We start from the raw sequence: 21,416 nt of genomic DNA, 5'->3' as shown, positions 1-21,416 counted from the left end.
TGTACAACAAACAAGCTGTACCACTTCCAGTAGGTAACACTGCAAATATGCAGGCACTATGCACATGTACATGGAAATACACGGGTCAGATGGCTAGGGTCCAGTCTCAGCGCACACAAGTGTACAGACCATGTACTGTCAGGATGTACAATAACTGGATGGAAACCCATGTGCTCATACCTGCAGTAATACACATGTCAAATAACAGACACTGAGCCTTCACTCAGTGGTTCCATACTTAGTAGGATGTATGCTACCTGGCCTGCCACCACAGTATCCCTGACATATATGGGGACTCTCCCTCCTGTGACAGTTAGTTTTGTGTGTTGGGGCTGTCTAGCATGGTATGAGATGTGAGCTTGCAGTGCTAGGGTGCTCCTGTGTGTCCTGTACCAGTCGTGTAGTACTGCACACATATCAACATCCTCAAACATCTGCATTGCAGAGTCCAGTGTAGGCAACATGCCACTTGCAGTTTACATGTCCATCATTGCGTATTACTACATTCATTACCTTATCCCCTGTGCTACCTATGTATGTAGCCTTCTGTTGACATCCTTACCACCAGTATGCCAACATGTGCAGATGATACACTATGGTACTTACCATGGGTGTAGACAACAGTACATGACAATCACACCCTTACTGCATCAGGCATGCTGTGATATACCCACAATTAATTCAGCACACAGTACTGTTAACAACATGATACTATTACTACACGTCTATGTGGTCACCCTGTGCATCAGCAACATGTTAACCTGTACCTGCACAGTTGTTACAGATTGCAGGAGGTGGCACAGTTTCATCATATGCACAGGGTGTGAACTTGGTATGCCTGAGTCAGCCACCGATACCATCGATTGACATGTATGTGTATGTGTGTTGGTGAGGGACAGCAGTACAAGGTGGGGCAATGTTGATGCAGTGTGTGCGTGTATGCAGTAGCCCTAGGTGTTGTCAATTCGCATGTGTGTATGGATGCACACAGTTCCACCTCATGGCTGCCATATACTGGTGTTTGTGGACAGCTACAGACTGTACCTGCCAGGTCATACAGATCAGTGTCTCTGGCCACGGACACGGTACCTGTGCCTTGCAGGGGTGCTACGGACCGTATCCAGTACCAACCCAGACTGGGTACTGTCATCAGAAGCAGGTGATCGTTGACTGGACACAGATCCCTGTCGGGCCTGGCCAGAGCCACGTGTACGTAGTCTCCTGGGGTGGTCTGATGACAGCACAGACCCAGCATTGCTGGGGCTGCTGCTGGCACTATGGGGGCAGCCGCGGCCCTGTTGTTGTCCGTGACGACTGCCAGCTGCTGCTGTTGCTGGCATACGCCCACGTCGACGCCTCAACCGTCCACCATCACCCTGGCTCATGGACATGTAGTTGTGTAACCGGTCTAATATGTCCCCACAACGTCTGTCTATGACATCGGTGAAATTACGGATGGCAGCCGCAATGTCACGCATACTGTCAGTCATGGCTGTGCGACATGCTGTCAGCTCCCTCAGACCCTGTCTGGTGTACCGTTCCATACGTGACTGTGCCTGCATGACAGACCAAGACATAGCTGAGGTTGTAAGACCTCTGTGGGCATGTCTGAAAGGGGCAGTACGCCCACGGATGCTCCCACGAGAACCCCTGGACATCTGTCTGTGTGGTACCATCTCTGGGCCATGCCCATGGCTGCTGTGTGGGGAGGCATGTGCCACAGATACCACATTACCCTGGTCAATGCCCACTGTATGCTGTCCATCACCTAGGGACATTGGTGACAAAGGGTGTATTGGCAGGATAACTGTGCGCATTGATGGGGTCGACAGCTGTGTACTGTCAATCGGCTGACCAATGGCGGACCCTGGCAGACCTTCCTGTGCCATTACACAGATGTCATCATTATCAGTACCCATGGCACCTGATTCAGGTTCCCTGCTACATGACACCAGAGCAGCACCAGAACCTGTGGGAGGGAAACAGGAAACACAGTTTACAATGTCTACACATTACCAGTGATGCACACATCCACACATGCACAGGTCCAGACATGCACACATGCACAGGTGCACACATGCACAGGTGCACACATGCGCACATGCACACATGCACAGGTGCACACATGCACATGCACACATGCGCACATGCACACATGCACACATGCGCACATGCGCACATGCACACATGCACACATGCACACATGTGCAGGTGCACACATGCACACATGCACACATGCACACATGCGCACATGCGCACATGCACACATGCGCACATGCACACATGCACACATGCACACGTACACATGCACACAGTTGCACACAATTGTACACTACTCAGTATGTGTGATATCAACACACAGACACAGACAAACCTACATGCATACAAAGAGCACTACTAAGTGAGCCTAATAGTACTATTACTATCAAGACTATTACAGGTATTGTTAATACACACTCACCAGCATGGATAGGCTGCATTGCTGTTACACCGGAGGGACCTGCAGACATGAAGAAACTAATGTCAGTGGGCACAACTGTGCCATTGTTACTGAGTATGATACAGGTCAGTATTGCAACAGTCACCTTTCACAGGTCAGCTGCTAATATTGAGGATATCACACTTGCACATTAAATACTATTGTGACAGCTACAAACCAAGGACACACCTCACACATGCATTAACTACCAGTGTACACAACAGTCAACTATACATATGGCATATTACCTGCACGCTCACTGTCTTGCTGCTGCATGGCTCCAGGCTCCATCATAATGCATGTCTGCTGCTGTTGTTGTTGCTGGCAGACTGGAGCCACTACACTCATGAGTAGTCCCTCCAGCCTGGTGAGTGGGGGATGTGTAGCCACCCCACCACCTGTGGCGACCTGTTTCCTGTGGATATCCGACGCACGCTGACGGACATTTCTGATTAAATCACTGCAGTGATGTCGTACCTGCTCATATGTCCTATTATGCGTGCCTATGTCATTTACCTGATGGACCAGGTCTTGCCACAGTGCAGCCCTCTCCTGCTGATTCTGGCTGGTGCGGGAAAAGAGTATTGCATAATCCACACCAGGCTCTGGTGTATCTCCTCATCCTCAGCTGTGGAGTAAGCAGGATTTCGCGGGTGAGCCATGTACCTGAAACAGAAAATAACCTGATATCAGCAATATATGTCAGCAGAATTTGGCACACATACTACACATGCTACTCGACTGTTATGATACAACATATCTCACATATATAGCATCTGTCTGTCTATTGGTGGATACACATGTAAATGGCCAGGTATCAGTGCTCAGCCAGCAACTGTGCAACAGTACCTGGCATACTCATTACGACATACTACCAAACCCCAGCAGTCAGAACACTGATTCAGGTCCAAGGCACCTCCTCACTCTGGGGGTTTGTATCTAGGTACTGTATGGCCTACATCATCAACTACTGTGAGCTGACCACACACTAATTGCCCTGGATATACATATCCCACCTCCACCACCAGCACAAACAACTATAGTGAATAACAATGCAGATGCAAACTTTACACTTTGTAACAGTGACATGGTATCCTTTCAGCCCACTGGGCCAGTGGCAGATACAACCCACAATGTTGACCCCTACACAAATGCTTTCTACAGACATCTCTGAGAATGCATGGATCATGCAATCCCATATATGTGCAAGACACTCTCCTTAAAGGGACAGCATCTTGTCTGGTGGACCCCAGCCATAGACAGATTGTATTACAAAAGATGGAAGCTACTGCAAGACAGAGCATAATTCCATTAAGGGAAGGCATGTCTGAGCAGCACTAGTAAGGATCAATTTTCCATCATACAAACATCCATGGGCAACTTTGAGAGGGAAATCAAGAGGGACACTACAGATAACCAGACGGCCTTCTTCAGTTATGTTAGCAACCTGGTCAGAATCAATCCTCTATGCCCATAGTTAGTACACAACAACAAATATTTCACTGAAACCACAGATATTGACAAGATTGTGGCAGACAGGTTCAGTGCAGGTGTCACCCCACCCTCTCCCCCTAAATAAGACATAGTTATCCCAGCTGACTGTAACCTCCCTGTCATCACAGATGTTCAGGTGAGAGCCGCCCTCATGAAAGCAGAATACACAGCATGACTGGGACCTGATGGTATCCCCAGTTGCATGCTACATAAACTCTGACAGGAGCTAAACACACATATAGAAGTACTATGTAACACTAGCCTGACTACAGGATATGTACCTGTACACTGGCGCACAGCAGCAGTGGTTCCACTCCACGAAGGAGGCACCTCAACATACCAATACAATACAACACAATACATTACATTACAATAAATACTATACAATATGCTATTGCCCCTGGGAGTACAGCAGCATACTGTTCTGCTACCCTGACCATTGTGACACATGTGGTGTGATGGTACCTGCTGCTGTCACACAGTTACACAGGGTGACTCATATGGCATATTACCTATCTGACTTACATTCAGCAGGGGTATGTGTGACATGTACTCATGGGGAGTCTTGCTTCTTAACACTGTGTGGTTTATTGCAGGGTATGTCTTATCTGTGGGTAGGAACCTTTACCTACACATGTGCTCTCTATTGCAGTGGCATGGATGACACACAGCAGTCATTTAGATTGTGGATGGTGTGAGGTGTTACTATGGTTGTTGGACAGCTGTCATGGGTGTGACTTACGTATGTAAATCCGGGAGTGGTAACCTCTATGTGGGTAGTATGTGCATACTCTGTGGTGTTGTCAGTCACTGTGCATTGGTAATGTGTTTGAGTGCATTGTCACAGTGTTGTACATGTCACTGTGTCCTTCTCCATATCTATAGCTGTCATGTGAGGTCCATACCATGGCATCCATTATGTGGTGTGGAGGGGTACACCGACCTACATGTCCATAGCTGACACACCATGTCTGCTGACACATACTATGTGCAGGTATCCCAGGAATAGTGTGCCAGTGTGAATATCATTGGGGGCACTATTGTACACATTTATGACCCTGTTCACCCCTGACACATGCAGTGGTGGGCAGCCAATCACATATCTGGTGGTTACTGGTGTAGGTGATTTGAAATGGGGTATGGTACTCCGGTTTTGACACTGGTGTTCACTCCATGCCTTTGTCACCAGGCACCTGTTGCAATACATCTGTACACATGTGCCTCACTCAGAATATATATACATCTCTCTCTCTCTCTATAGATATATATATATATATATATATATATATATATATATATATATATATATATATATATAGATAGCTATATCTATATGTATATATATATATATATATATGGCTGTATACATATACACATATATATATTGATGTACATGTACTGCTATAGATATGGAGAGGAGGGGCACAGAGGGGGTGAGGGTGACAGAGGGGGTGGGACAGGGGGTGTTGGGGTCGTCATATACAGTCATACCTGTAGATAGTCAGATCAGTCTGTCTATGTATATGCATCTACATATTTCTATATCTGTATGTGTGCATTACATATATATATGTTTGTACATATTCAATCTATCTACATCTGTCTATGTATTCCTACATCTCTCTTTATGTAAGTATACATATATGCATATTATATATATATATATATATATATATATATATATATATATATATATATATATATATACATACATACATATTTTGACATACATACATATCCATATGATAGACAGGTATATCAACATGTTTGTCTACCATACTGTATACACACGCTAACATACTGCTAAACATACATAACTGTGAAACCTACTTTGTACATTGCACTACAACCTACAGTCAACCTACATTGATATGTGCACATAGATGCTCTCACATACAAATGTATGTACAGCCTTCACTGATAGTTGCTGTATGTCCCCTGCCCTTTACACATCTTCATATACATATGGATACAGACCAATGACACATATGGAGGGTTCACAGTATGTAGACCTTTATAGTATTACTTTAAATTACCTGTGTTTGTCACAGCTGCTTGTGTTGCTGTCTGGTTTTCTGTCCTGCTGCTAGTTGTCAGCTTTCAGGTGGCTGTTGCTGAACAGTTTTGTTTGTGTCTGCTTAATTCCAATTTTCTCTGTCTCTGTCTCTGTCTCTCTCTCTCTCTCTCTCTCTCTCTGTGTCTGTCTCTCACGTCCTCCTCAGGGTGCAATGAAAGTATTGCATGTGTGGACTGGGAGTACAGCATACTTTTGTAGGTATCTGCATATGTCCATGTGATGGCCTCTGCACCAATTGTTAGCCAGCATTTGCTAATTGCATGCAGCCAGTTGTGTACTGATTGCAGTTCACACTGTGATTTCAGAACAGTGCTATAAAAAGGTATGTGAGATAGGCATAGCCCTTTCAGATTTTAAGGGCAGGGCCATGCTGGTATGCTGTGGACAATGTTCTGTGAGTGTAAAGGTTGGTATCTCTCTCATATTTCCAGCTGTGTTGTAGATTAACATTCCTCCATTTATTTCTCCAGTTTCCTGTACTAACTGTGTATGTACACTGACACCTACAACTACTACTACTGTTAATGTGTGTGTGTGTGCTTTCCTTTCACTTTTGCTTGCACTTTGTTGCTAAGGCTTCAATATTTGCCCTTTACAGTCACTACTTGTATGCCTGCTAGGAGTCCTGACTGTAGTGTGCTGCTGTGGCTTTCCTATTTTCCATGTAGATTCACACCTTGGAATGATTGCTATATCTGCTAGGGTGTTACAGCATGCAGTGTGGTCTGGCCATGGTGTGGGCCTTGACATCTATTAGGGTATTTGAGTATGCTGCTGAGCAGGCCCCAGAGACTCTCAGGTTCATCTGTTATCTGCCTCATGGAATGGTACATATCAGTGGGGTACACCCATTAAATTGTCTGGTATGCTGCAGTTGTGACTGTGGGTTAGCATGAGCATATGTATTACTACACGTTTTCTGCCATGCAAGTGGTACATACTTTCAGGACTCCATAGTTACCATGGCATGTGTTGTTACACCTTTCTGCCTACTGTTTGAACATTTCACATGGAGTCTGTGGGGCATCCCTGTAACTCATTCACTGTTGCTATGTCTAGGCTCTTAACTATTCAAATATGGTGGTGTCAGACCTCTCATGTGTACAAATATTTGCAGGTTGTCCACATTTCTGCCTCATATTTTGGTCAATATCTCATGCACAGCTTTTTCTGGCAAATCACTCTGGGCTCAAGTCAGAATATAGTGACAAACATTCAAGTTTCAGACTTTATACCCTTCCAAACATCCCACAAAATGCAGAACCTGTTACTCTCTGAACTGTCTGCGTTTGTTGTAACATTATTTGTACTGTGTCCCTGGTTTTGGGCCTTTGCTCCACATATTTTATTACGTGGTCTGGATGTGTTCCTGTAAGAGGTTCTGGGGTATGTGCAGTGATTATCCTGTTGTGAGTATGTGTGTGGCTTGCAAGGTGCTACAGTGACATTATTACCTACTAGCTACCAACTACCATGGCTGTTTCTGTTCACACACTACTATTATGGAAATCCACTAGTTTTGACAATAATTCTAAATGACATGTTTGTGTACTACACATCCTATATTCCCTTTACATTAATTCCTACTATTACATAATATATTTATTTTAGCACAATGTTCTTGCATAAGAGTCATGGCTTAGTGGTAAGTCATGAAGACTACTGTTTCCAAGGTCCTGGGTTCGAGACTGACAGTGGGATTTTATTTTGCTTTTGAACTGACTACAGGACCTGGCAATCAGAGTGACTAAGGCACTTTTAAGCAGTTGTAACCGGGTTAGCGCTGGTTTGCGGGGAGCTCACGCATGCGCACTGGCATTCAGCTTCGCGCACACACGCGCACACCCGCTTTCAACCGCTTAAACATGCTTACTCTTGCGCACACCTGCGCTATTTTCTTTGAAAGAAATGAAAATGGGGGACAGGAAAGTGGTGAAAAAGGGGTCACAAAGTGGGTAAGACAGTAGGGAAATAAGCTTGGGTTTTGCAGGAGGGATGTAGGTAAGGCCCATAGCTGCCCATTCCTTCATCAGCAACAGCTGTGTATATGTTTGTAATTTGGTGTGACATTTGATACCTTCCACCCCTGAGAGAGGTGTAAGGACAACAGTAATACTTGTTGTACAGCCAATTGTAATTGATAGTTTCCATGTCTGGTAGACATATGTGCGGAATGGGCAGCTATGTATGGGGTGTAATTTTTTTGTGGGTACAGAGTGCCCTTTTTTTTTTTTTTTTTCAGGTGAGAGTGGTATGTCAGGTGAAGGAAGTCGGTATAGCTGGGGAGGTAGGTTGGGTAGGTCAACAGACAAGACAAACAAGATGCATACAGGGGTGGTGTATGACACGTGTGGGGGGTTACACAATTGACGGGGACGGAGGTTTGGATATCCAGAGCCCATGAGCCCACAGATGGCAACAGTGGAACTGATATCCCCACCCATGGGCAGTTGCCACTGTTCCTTCACTGCCCAGGATGGGGCTGTGCTGGGGGCTGTGTAGGCTGGGCAACAGGCATGCCCGTAAGTTGTGCCACCTGTGCCTCAAGCTGGCATAGGGGCTCAAGAACAGAGTCCCGGATCTCCCTACGCACCACAGTCCGGATGCTACGGAGGGTGAGTGGTGGTTCTCCTCCGGCCACGCTTGCCGAGGGGGGACGGGCCCCATCCCCTGCAGTGCTTCCACCCGCAGGTAGCACAGGGCCACCGGAGGAGGGTCCAGACTGGGCACTAGTGCCAGGTGCACTCGCCAGCTGAGGTGGGAGAGGTGGGTCCGCTGGAACCCACCTTCCCTGTCGTTCTATGTTTTGCAATATGTCATGACAGTGTGGGTTAGTAACATACAATACCATTCACAATTAGTTGTAACAGCATGCATTAGTATTCCCATTAACCAAACACCCAGATATTCACACCATTGAACAGAGAGCATAACACATGCATAATTTGAACAGCAATACACAGTCCAACAACATGCAGGGTTGATTGATGGCAACAGGCCATCAGGTTTGGATGTATGAACAGGGCAGATGCATCAACGGACATGCAAATATTTAGGACCCATCAGGACAAATGTCCAGGGGTGTTAATTGTGATTGCACATACCATTTTCATGTAGAATGGATTATATGTGGTTATAGGGTGGGGTGAAGAAAATATTATTAACACCTTCGAATACCAATACATATGCTGTACATTTCTAATAGCTACAGATATATACACACTACTGTTCTAACTACAGTTTCCTATATGATAACTACTTCACTTTGGTGATAGGACTGTTACTGCTACATCAATATACATTTTATTGTTATTCATACACGTTCATATCTGGCTTTGTTCAGCTACATCATCCTGCTACATTTGCTTTATATAGCTATAGACAACTGTGGATGTTTGATATTTCAGACAATCATACTATCTGCATATTGCAGACTGAGAGCAAAATATCCAGATTTTGGGATACACATTCCAGCTGCAGCAACACTTTGGACACATTTCACAGTTTGGTTCTACTTGTCACATTCATTTCATTCTGTACTGACTGCAGTATACTTTATACAGGAGTTATTACTACTTTATTGGTGGTTTCATAACTCTTTCTCACACCCTCTCACTTGTTTTCATTTTACTATTCAGGATGGTACTTACTTCTAGGCTTTATTTACATGTTTTACCTGTAGTTATTACAATCCTTTCCAGCAGTCTCACTTCTGTCATGTTTCAGTATTTTAACAGGGATATATTTCACACATGTGAGTTGCTCATCTTCTGCAGCTGTACTTTTCAGTCTGCTGCAGGTTGTGCACTATGATATTATAGGTGGGGCATCTTTATTTCAGAATTTATTTCAGACATTTTCATTTTTCTGTTTGGATTTCAGACTGCAACACACTTTTGTAATCAAGCAATACTTGCAAACACTTTTACACTGTTACTTGCACATTTTATTACTTAGTGACTACACTGCACTCTTTTGCTAACTGTCATACTTTTATATTTCTTTACAGTTACTGGGAGTGGATTACTGACCTGCCTGGTGGCGCAACCGCACCAGCTATCACCATAGGCTCTACGGTTCGCAGAACGGACACCTGCAGCTGTAATATAAATGAAGTAATATTGGAATACACATCTCCATAATATCAGCTAATTTAATTTCTTACATACATAATTAAATGTAACTTACTCAGTAGTGGGGTGTTGGGCATTTGCCGGGCCTCCTGGATCCAAAGGTTCAATTGGTCCTGCTTGCGTCTCTTCAGGTCCGCATGGTGGTGACAGACCTGCTCACCAGTCCTTGGAATCCCTGTGGCACTGGTAAGATCATGAGCCAACCGGTCCCACGCCTCAGCCCTATATGCTCCCCACAGGACCTGGCCCTGCATGAGTTGGGCCTCATGATTGTGGACTAGGAGCCAGACCATGTATCTGGACTCCTCAACACCCCACCTCTGTGCTCGAAAGCAACTACCCTCACCTACACCTGACATTCTGGCTACAAGTCAGTTCTACAATCGTTTATGCTGTGTATTCCCGCCTATGGGGCTTATATATGCCATTTTTCCCGCACTTATCTGTGATTGGCCATTTTGGAATTGTATCCACTTCACAAAATCTGCTTTGTCATGCTCCACTTTCTATTCATTCCTATATATTTGCTATTACTGCATTTCTGAGTGCAGCTGTCGTAGCTTAGTGGTTCAGTACCTTGACTGTGGTGCATGGTATCCTGGGTTCGAACCTGACCACTGCTTTTTATATTTTATGGCTGTCTAGACAGGCTAGGGGGTGTGTCTGTGTGAAGGCAGTTTTGTTACAGCTTGCTCAACGTTGCCCGTCGGTTAGCTTGTTGGCGCGGGGCGCAGCTCCGCGCAAACGGGGTGCGCTGGCTTATGTCTCATTTGGCTGTCAGCACGCATAGCACGCTCAGCTCAGCTAGGGGCACACAGTTTGAGCATGTGAAACCACTGTTTATTGTTTTGTTACCTCACATTTCTTCAAAATAAATGGACTATTTCATTACATTTTACATAAAATGTGATTTTATATGTGTACATGTTTGTCAGGGACTTGTTTCGTGCTTATTTTGCTAAAAATAAAAGTTGGTGGTGTGGGGGCTGGAACCATGAATGCCTGCGCTTCAGCTGACATCTTTACCGCTACGCTATAGCTTTTTGGCTTACTTTGCATATTTAGTTCTTATATGCTTTCCCACTGACTGCTAACTGTAGCTGCGCTACGGGCACGCCCGCGGAAACGAGCGCACTCACGGGCAAACATCTTTACAATTTAAAAAATATATATAACATGTTCATTTATATATTTTCTGTTCATAGTCTGTGGGGGCATATGTTGTGTTGTGTTTATTTACATTTCCGTGGACTCTGTCGTGGGTGTTTACTTTGGGCACTTTTACTCTTCTGGGGGCGTGTCCGCTTGCAGGGCTCGGCCTACGGACACGCCCCCTACTGTCTTACATGGACCGTGTTAGACTTAGGTGTGATTCAGCATGCTCTCATGAATATGCAGAACATGCTGACATCACTCCGTTTAACTGCAGCCTCCGTGTAAGAGAGGCTTCGTGAATCCTGCCCATAGACCCATAAATATATATATATATATATATATATATATATATATATATATATATATATATATCCACCAATATAATTCACTAAATGTTTTGTAGATTTCTCTACATATATAATTAATAAATTAATTTCCATGCAGTGTCTCACTGAGGAGTTAATTCTGTTGAACTCATATTATTTAACTGAAGGGAATTTCTGTATTCAAGTTTAGAGTATAGCATCAGAGATGTAATTAAAGAGTTAGGTTTTAGATATTCCAATATTCTTTTGTGTATTGTTTCTTCAGGACTAGTAAACATAAACTCTACACTGTCTGTCAAAGTGCAGTATTTATTTTTTTTCAGAAAATGGTTCTGTGCGGAGCTTTACACAGTTACTTTAGCTGAATTGAATGATGAGGCTAGAGTTAGACTAAAAAAAAGTCATTCTGCATATTATAATTTAATAACTGTGAACATTTTCTACATGATCCGAATCCTGCTTTTCAGTAAAATGAGTCAAATTTATTTTTATCAACTTATTTTGTTCTTGCCTACCAATGCCATGTTGGGAAAAGAACTATGCCGAGCCTTATTTAAGGCAAGACCTCCATTCAAAAAGGTTGAGGTCTGCCTGGAAAAATCCTGGAAATGCAAGAATGATGTAGATAGCCTGTCCTGCAGGAACGCATATTCCATCTGAAGTCAACTTTCTGTATCCCACAGATGACACTGCAGGAGTATCACAGATTTTCCTTAACCATTTGCTAAGCAGTTTCAGGACATGCATCTATTCAGTTATCCCCACAATGCCCCAAGGCTCCACATTTTCATGTGTCTGTTAAATTGCAGCATAGGGAAGAGCATTCGAGTATTCATTCCCTGAGGGATGTGTGGTCTATAGAGGGGAGTTGTCTTCAGAAGTATCAGGCAAATGGGAGTGGGGAGGATTAAGGGTTAGGTCATAAAAAATGAAGAAGAATCCTCAGTGGAAACAGTCAATGGCACCCCCCCCCAATGCACCCATTCAGGACCCATTTAGGTTCCACCAACCCTGGTCTTAGAATGGAGATAGTCTGAGACCTGTAAAAGAGAATGGTAGAACCACTGTTGGACTGGGACACTGAGGCAATTCAGAAAGAATGAAGCAAAATGGGAACAAAAAAAGTAAAATAAAAAAAAAAATAAAATTAATAAACCAGCAGAAGAGAGATTTCACATGAGGTGTATAGCAAATGAATGACTCGGGGGAAAGTACACATGTGATAGCAACAGTGTCAGTCTCACCTGATAACTAATAATAAACATGTTAGCACAGGGCATATCGTAAGCCAAGACAGCTTATAGCTCTCTGTGCAAAATTCAGTACTCAGCTGTAAAGTAGGAATGAATACATTACAATGAAAAATGTAAGGTACACAAATCAGAACATTACAAATAAGCTGTGTTTAGCACCGTGCAACGGTAAGGTACACAAAACAGAACATTACAAATAACCTGTGTGTACAGTACCACACAAATGTAAGGTACACAAATCAGAACATTACAAATAAGCTTTGTGTTCAGTACATGCAGATGGAAGGTACACAAAGCAGAACATTACAAATAAGCTATGTGATTAGTACCACGCAAAGGTAAAGTACATAAATCAGAATATTACATGTAAGTGATGTATTCAGTGCCATGCAAATGCAATGTACATGAAGCAAAACACTATAAAGAGTCATACAAGAAGATGATATTGGTTCATAGGTGTTTACTAGGCTAATGACCACAAGTGCCTTTTTAAGCCTAGCCATGCATTCCAAATCTCTGACAAGTTCTGCTACCCTTGATAAGTGTAAGCATGGGGTGGGAGATGAACCATTTACAGATTACCTGTGTCCATTAGAGACACATGGATGAATTTCCGGTTTCCCATCCAGTTGTCCATGTTGCACTTGAATTGGGCTAGGGAGGAACTCTGCTTCACATTGATGGGGAGCCTATTCCATAGGTGGGCTAGTCTCTGGGATACATAGCTATCTCTCCATCAGGTCCTATTTATATCACAGGCAAGGTTTAAGTCTTTAGAATGGGTAATTCTGGTGCTGTTTGTTTTCTGGATATACAGAAGGTCCATCAGAGTGGGGTCTGACAATGCCTTGTATGCCAGGCATAGATCTCCCCTCAAAAGCCTGGAGGAGGCAAACTACAGGGATAGGGCCTTAAGGAGGTCTGCAAAGAACATATTACTTACACCTTATATTCTTTTAGTGAAGAACCTCTGTGGATTTTCCAGTTGTTTGATATGCCTGATTAGATACATAACAAAGGGGGCATTGTACTCAATGATAGGTCTGATGAATGTTGAATACAGTGGAACAATGGCTTACGTGGACTTAGATGCCATACCTTTGTTTATAAGTTGCGCAAAATAGAATGATTTCCTCACCACTGAAGACAAGTGATGATCAAAGGCTAGATTACTGTCTATGTGTGTGTCCCTAAGTCCCTGGCTACTTGGTCAACTTTAAGGAGTGTGTTGGCAATATGATAGTTACCAAGGATAGATGACTTCCCAAAGAATACTATTATGCATTTCTTGATATTTAGTTTTTGTCCATGGCTCTGACACCAGTTGTTTGTCTGTGTCAGCCCCTCCAGTAGAACATTTGTGTCAGTGTAAGACTCAGTGACAGCTCCTAATTTGCAATCATCTGCAAATTTAGTCAGCCAGAGATCACTGACATTGGCCTATGGTCACCCCCCTCATTGGTCAGGTCAGAGCATAAGCTAGTCACCCTTAACATCCACACCCCGTAAGAAAACCTCCATAAAAAACTTGTCCAAAGCCAACTTCATGCTACTCAAATCAGACGTTACAAACTTCATGACACCCATGCAGATGGGAACTGAAAGTTCGACTGTTGAGTCCTACACTAAGGCACTGTATGAGCACATCCACTCATGCATGAATGGTGCCATCCCAAATAGAACCAAGATGCTCTCCTCCAAAAAAGGAAGTCAATCTGATGGTCCCCTGCCATAAACAAACTTTACAACAAAAGGTAGAAACTGTTGCAGAAAAGAGGTAAATCCTAGGATGCAAAAAACTCCCTTACCAGCCTCAGTAAGAAGCTGAGATCCCTCATAAAATCCACCAAAACTAGTTATGAAAATAAAATTGTCATGAAAATAAAATTGTCAAAGATTCCAAAGACAACCACAAGGAATTCTATAACTATGTCAAGAATCTAAATGGCAATGCTCATATCTGCTCTGAGCTACAACAGAATGGCAATAAATATACTGATCCCAAGGATATTGCCAATATCCTGGCAGATTGTTTTAGTGCCAACTTCACCCTCCTCTCACCCCCAAAATGGCCCATCTCATTACCAGAGGATTGCCAAATTCCAGTAATAATGGCCACACAGGTAAAAAATGCACTCTCCAAAACTAAGAATACAGCATCCATGGGACCAGCTGACATCCCAGGCTGTGTACTACATGAACTACAAAATGAATTGGCACCTCACCTAAGTGTCGTGTTTAATCATGCCCTCACCTCAGGCTTCATGCCCACTGAGTGGCACACAGCTACAGTTATCCCACTCCACAAGGGGGATCCACCTTGGATCCCAGGAACTACTGCCCATCAGTCTGACGAGCCTGATCTGCAAGGCCATGGAACATATTATCATGGAACTTATAAACAAAGACATTGGCAACCTTCAAATACTGGACGCCACCCAGTGTTTGAAGGTTGCCGATGTCTAAATATTATCATGGAACTTATAAACAAAGACATTGGCAACCTTCAAACATTGGGCCCCACTCAGTTTGGGTTTGTGAAGGGCCAATCTTGTCTCCTGAACCTGAATGACTTCTTCAAATCAGTCTCCAGAGCCATGGACGAGGGTAAGGCAGTAGACACAGCCAAGGCCTTTGACACCATCCCCCACTCTGGAATCATAGATAAACTTAATCCCTACGTCACTCGATGGGTTGCCAACTGGCTTACTGACAGAACCCACACTGTAAAATAGCTGACTCCAAATCTAACTCCAGACAAGTGACAAGTGGAGTACCTCAGGGTTCAGTCCTGGGACCTCTCTTGTTTGGCATCTACTTCTCTGGAGTACAGGCCAACACTAAGGGACTCTGGCTAACAATGTTTGCAGATGACTGCAAACTGGGAACCATTATTGAATCCCCAAATGATGTGGATACTCTAAAAAGGGCCTTATAGAAACAGATGCTTGGTGCCAGTGCCATGGGCTCAAGCTCAATGCCAAGAAATGTATAGTTATCCCCTTTGGGAAAAAACATGTACCCATGAATTACTACATAGGTGGCAGTACACTAAACACTGAACGTGTGATAAGAGACTTAGGGACACAGGTGGACTGTGGTATCACCTTCAATAACCACATCACCACAACAGTCAGGAAATCCTTCTATGTGGCACATCTCATCACTAAGGGCTTTTCATCCGGAAAAAATGAGATCATTGTCCCAGTGTACTCATCCCTTATTAGACCCATTATAGAGTATAATGCCCCATTTGGTATGTACCTCTCAAGACATCTGCAACAACTGGAAAGGCCGCAGAAATACCTCACTAAAAGAATCACATGCCTAAAGCAGATGCCCTATGCTGACTGCCTTAAAAAACTCCAGCTATACTCTGTCGCATATTGTCTACTCCGAGGCAATCTCTGCTTAACATACAAGACCATGTCAAACCCAGAGCTGTTGGACATGCTACACTTAAAGAAATCCCAATCCCTCAGAGCCACATGTTCCAGGGATCTAAACCTTGCCATCACAATAAAAAAACATGCTGGAGGGATAGGTTCCTGAACCAGAGACTCCCCAGACTCTTGAATAGACTACCCATACATGTCAAGCAGAATGCCTCTTTGGCCCTCTTCAAAAGGAACCTTGATGATTGGGTGGAAGAAAGGAAATTCACCCCGGGGATCACTTCAGTTGCCCTGCTAGACAGGTGTCCAGGGAAGTAAATAGTGTGGGAAGAAATAGCCAGGGAATTGTTATGGCTAGGCTTGTATAGGCCCTAGGGCCGATAGCCTAGTACCAACCTATGAACCTATGAACCTATGAACCAAGGTTCTGTTCACATACAGCATGTGTCAACACAAAGACTTCCAGTTTAGAGAACTGAGACACATGTGCTGAAATAGAGTTTGCTGGCATTTTAATGCTTAAACTCCTCAAAATATCCAGGGTGGTTCAATGAATTTCTGCACTTAGTATCATTTTAGACTTTTCTGTACTTTTTTGCTTATTTTATGGAATTCTATAACTTGTTAACAGTTAAACTTGTTGCCTTGTCTTTTGTATTGTCTGGCTGTTTTAAGTATCTCATTGTACCTCATTCTAGGTAATCTAAGTGTTTTTCTGTTTCTTGTTTCCATTGAATTGCATTGTTAAAACAGTTGATGTTGTGTCCTTCTTTGTTGCCAGGTTGTTTGTGTAGCTATTAGATAGTCCATTGTGTTACAGTAAGTGGCCTTTGCAATTTTGTTAGATAACAGCTACATTTACCTAATATAAGTGCTGTCTAGTGACTTTTCCCTTTTATCCCTTTTTTAAAATTTATTCATACGTTATGGTATAGTTTCAGATTCCTAGGTGAGTATTATAATAGACTTGCTGCCCTTAAGTCTAGTCAATTTCTTTTGAAAGGTGAGAATCAAACCTTGTATTTTGTGTCTAAACACCTTAACTATTATGCCAAAATTCCAGCCCCTAGGAGTGTAAGTTTGCTGAGAATAGTATTGGTTATTTGGTTTGGGAGTAATATGATGCTGCTCTTGAGGGGTAGATATTATTGGCTGGAGATCTAACTACGTTCTTATTGGTTCTTTTACTTTTCCTCACTAAGAAAACAAACAGAACCATTTGGAACAAGCATTAATAAGACAAAAATTAAATAAACAGTGCTCAAACGAGAACTTTACAATAAGCTCCACATCCAGTCCATAATAAATTCGTAGAAATCAATTTATTGAAACAAAACCATAAAGTTTAGCGTTTTAATCTCTCCATTAATGCTCTGGGACATCATCAGAACTGAGTGAAAGGAAGTGCGGTCACCATTAAATAAATCAAGTCATTAATTAATCACTAAATTGGTTACAAAAATCATCATCATCATCATCATCTTCTTTCGGCTGTTCCCGTTAGGGGTCGCCACAGCGGATCATCTGTTTCCATTTCTTCCTGTCCTCTGCATCATGCTCTTTCACACCAACCGCCTGCATGTCCTCTCTCACCACATCCATAAACCTTATCTTAGGCCTTCTTTTTTTCCTCTTACCTGGCAGCTCCATCCTTAGCATCCTTTTCCCAATATACCCAGCATCCCTCCACAGCACATGTCCAAACCAACACAATCTCGCCTCTCTTACTTTGTCTCCAAACTGTCCAACCTGAGCTGACCCTCTAATATACTGATTCCTAATCCTGTCCATCCTAGTCACACCCAGTGCAAATCTTAAAATCTTTATCTCTGCCACATCCAGCTCTGACTCCTGCCTTTTTGTCAATGCCACCACCTCCAACCCATATAACATAGCTGGTCTCACTACCGTCTTGTAGACATTCCCGTTCACTCTTACTGGTACCTGTCTGTCACAAATCACTCCTGACACTCTTCTCCACCCATTCCACCCTGCCTGTACTCTCTTCTTCACCTCTCTTCCACACTCACCATTACTCTGAACTGTTGATCCCAAGTACTTAAACTCATCCACCTTTACCAACTCTACTCCCTGCATCCTCACCATTCCTCTACCCTCCCTCTCATTTACACACATATATTCTGTTTTAGCCCTGCTGACCTTCATTCCTCTCCTCTCTAAAGCATATCTCCACCTCTCCAGGGTCTCCTCAACCTGGTCCCTACTCTCACTACATATCACAATGTTATCTGCAAACATCATAGTCCACGGGGCCGCCTGTCTGATCTCATGTCAACCTGTCCATCACCACTGCAAATAAGAAAGGGCTCAGAGCTGATCCTTGTTGTAATCCCACCTCCACCTTAAATGTATCTGTCACTCCCACCGCAGTCCTCATCAATGTCACACTACTCTCGTACATATCCTGTACCACTCTTACATACTTCTCTGCCACTCCCGACTTCCTCATACAATACCACAACTCCTCTCTAGGCACCCTGTCATATGCTTTCTCTAAGTCCACAAAGACACAATGCAACTCCTTCTGACCTTCCCTGTATTTCTCCAACAACACTCTCAAAGCAAACATTGCATCTGTAGTGCTCTTTCCTGGCATGAAACCATACTGCTGATCACTAATCATCACCTCCCTTCTTAACCTAGATTCCACTACTCTTTCCCATAACCTAAATTGGTTACAAAAATACACATCATATATAAATTACGGACATCAAAAAGTATTTTAAAACCATATGTAAAAAAATTTAAAAAAAATATATACTGCAAAAGCACCATCTTAAAAGCCCAAAAAATAAATAATCAACCATTTTTAGAAAGACTACTTTTTCCAACGCTTATTTAGATTTCCATAGTTGTCATCCATTTCATCATAAGAAAAATATATACAAAGGTCAACTTGTTAGGGCTGCAAGAATGTGTTCCACTGAAGAATTGTTCTTGAACGAAGTAGATTGTATCACTAACATATTTAAAAGTAGAGGGCATCCAAATGAAATATTATCTGAAACTACCAAAGGTATAATAGATTTGTGGGGAACTAAATACAAATCTCTTTTTTGTAGTGGTATAGCCACTACTAACGCTAGTTCTATTCCACACAGTACAAGATTCAGTGTAAACATGATAATCCCTTATGGCGAAGGTGAAAGGACTTTGAAATCCATAATTAGGAAAAACTGGAAAATTTTTAGGGGTAATTTAGAAATATTCAATTTGTTGGGACAAGGTCTGCAATTTGTGCACAAAACAGGCAAAAATATAAAATTCTACATTGAGCACAATATCCCACAACATCCCATGGAGACAGTAGGTACATTTAGATGTGTTGCATGTAAGCAGTGTCCATTTATCTTAAATAGTGATATTACACAGGTTCAAGGTAGAGCATGACCAGTTATGTTACAGAAAGGGAACTGTAACACCAGAGGAATAGTATACATTGCTGTTTGTCAGACTTGTAAACACTACTATGTAAGGAAAACAGAAAGAGCATTAAAATCCAGAATTTACAAACACCTGTATGCTATTTCCAGGTGTAATATTAATAATGCCCTGTACAAACACATACTTACATGCCAGTATTTTTCAAATTTTAAGTTTGGAATTTGGGAAGTAGTACCTAGAAGTCCCAGAGGTGGGTAGTGGGAGCTCAATCTAGATTTAAGAGAACTTCACTGGATCATAAGATTAAACGCCACTAATGTCCCTGGCTTTAATGAACAATTTTTATTATTACCAGTATTAAAAAGAAAGGCCTCAAAATTATAATATATATATATACAAATAATTTATTTTTTGGGCTTTTAAGATGGAGCTTTTGTAGTATATGTTTTTTATTTTTTTTACATATGGTTTTAAAATACTTTTTGATGTCCCTGATTTATATATGATGTGTATTTTTGTAACCAATTTAGTGATTAATTAATGATGAGTTATTTAATGGTGACCTTACTTCCTTTAACTCAGTTCTGATGATGTCTCAGAGCATTGTCGGAGGGATGAAAGTGCTAAACTTTATGGTTTTGTTTCAATAAATTGATTTCTATGAATTTATTACGGACTGGATGTGAAGCTTATTGTAAAGTTCTCACTTGAATACTGTTGATTTCATTTTTCCTCACTAAGCTTAACAGTGCTAGTAGTCATTTTCCTGTATCTTCTAAAGATTTCTAGGAGAATGAACTGAAGTACATATGCTGAAAGAGGGTTTGTTGGCATTTTTCAAAATTACTATCCGCAAAATATCCAGGGAAGTTCGTTAAATTACACCTCTTAGTATTGCTTTGGTGGTTTCTGTATTCTCTGTATTCCATTTTTTATTTAATTGAATTGTATAACTCTTTTACAGTTTATTCAGTTTAACTTGCTGGCTTATCTTTTAACAGTTATCTGGATGTTTTAAGTATTTGATTACATCCCAGTGTAATTAATCTAAGTGTTTTCTCTGTGTGTTTGTATTACTACTTCTTTTTGCATTATATTGCAGTTTAATAAAAAGATGACTTGTATTGTGTGTTTCTTTGTTACTTGGTTGCTTTTTGTTGCACAGTCTTCTTCTTTGTAAATGTGTTGGATAACAGCTCCATATAGCTAATATAAGTTTTTCCTGTGACTCTGCACTGTTTTTTCCCCTAAGTTTAACCTTACACTAAAGTACAGTTTTCGGTTGGCTATGTTGTCTGAGTGTAAACTTGCTGACAGTGGTAGTGACTATTTGGTAGCAGAGAGTGCCTGAGGGGTAGACATTATTTTCTGTAGATCTAATTGCTTCCTTAGTTGTACTTTTTCCTTTTGCACTGAGATTGACAGTAGGTGATGGCACTGTCTACAGTGTTGCACAATGCTGTCCTTGATAGATGCCAGCACTTTCACTTTCAAATTGTATCACAGAACCTTAGCAATATCATCTTCCCATGTACAGCTGTATAAACCACAGAGTTAAGCAGTGATGCAGTGTTGCATGTCAAAGACAATCTCATAATCACTGTAGACTATTTTCTAACTGCTTGGTATAGTGCTTAAACCAAATTTTCTCTATCCACACTTGTTAATATAAAGCTCTCAATAACTGAGCAAAGAAGCT

Source organism: Protopterus annectens, chromosome 2.part0 (genome assembly GCF_019279795.1).
Source record: "Protopterus annectens isolate FY-2018-M chromosome 2.part0, PAN1.0, whole genome shotgun sequence".
Taxonomy (NCBI): Eukaryota; Metazoa; Chordata; order Ceratodontiformes; family Protopteridae; genus Protopterus; species Protopterus annectens.
This window is presented reverse-complemented; position numbering follows the sequence as displayed.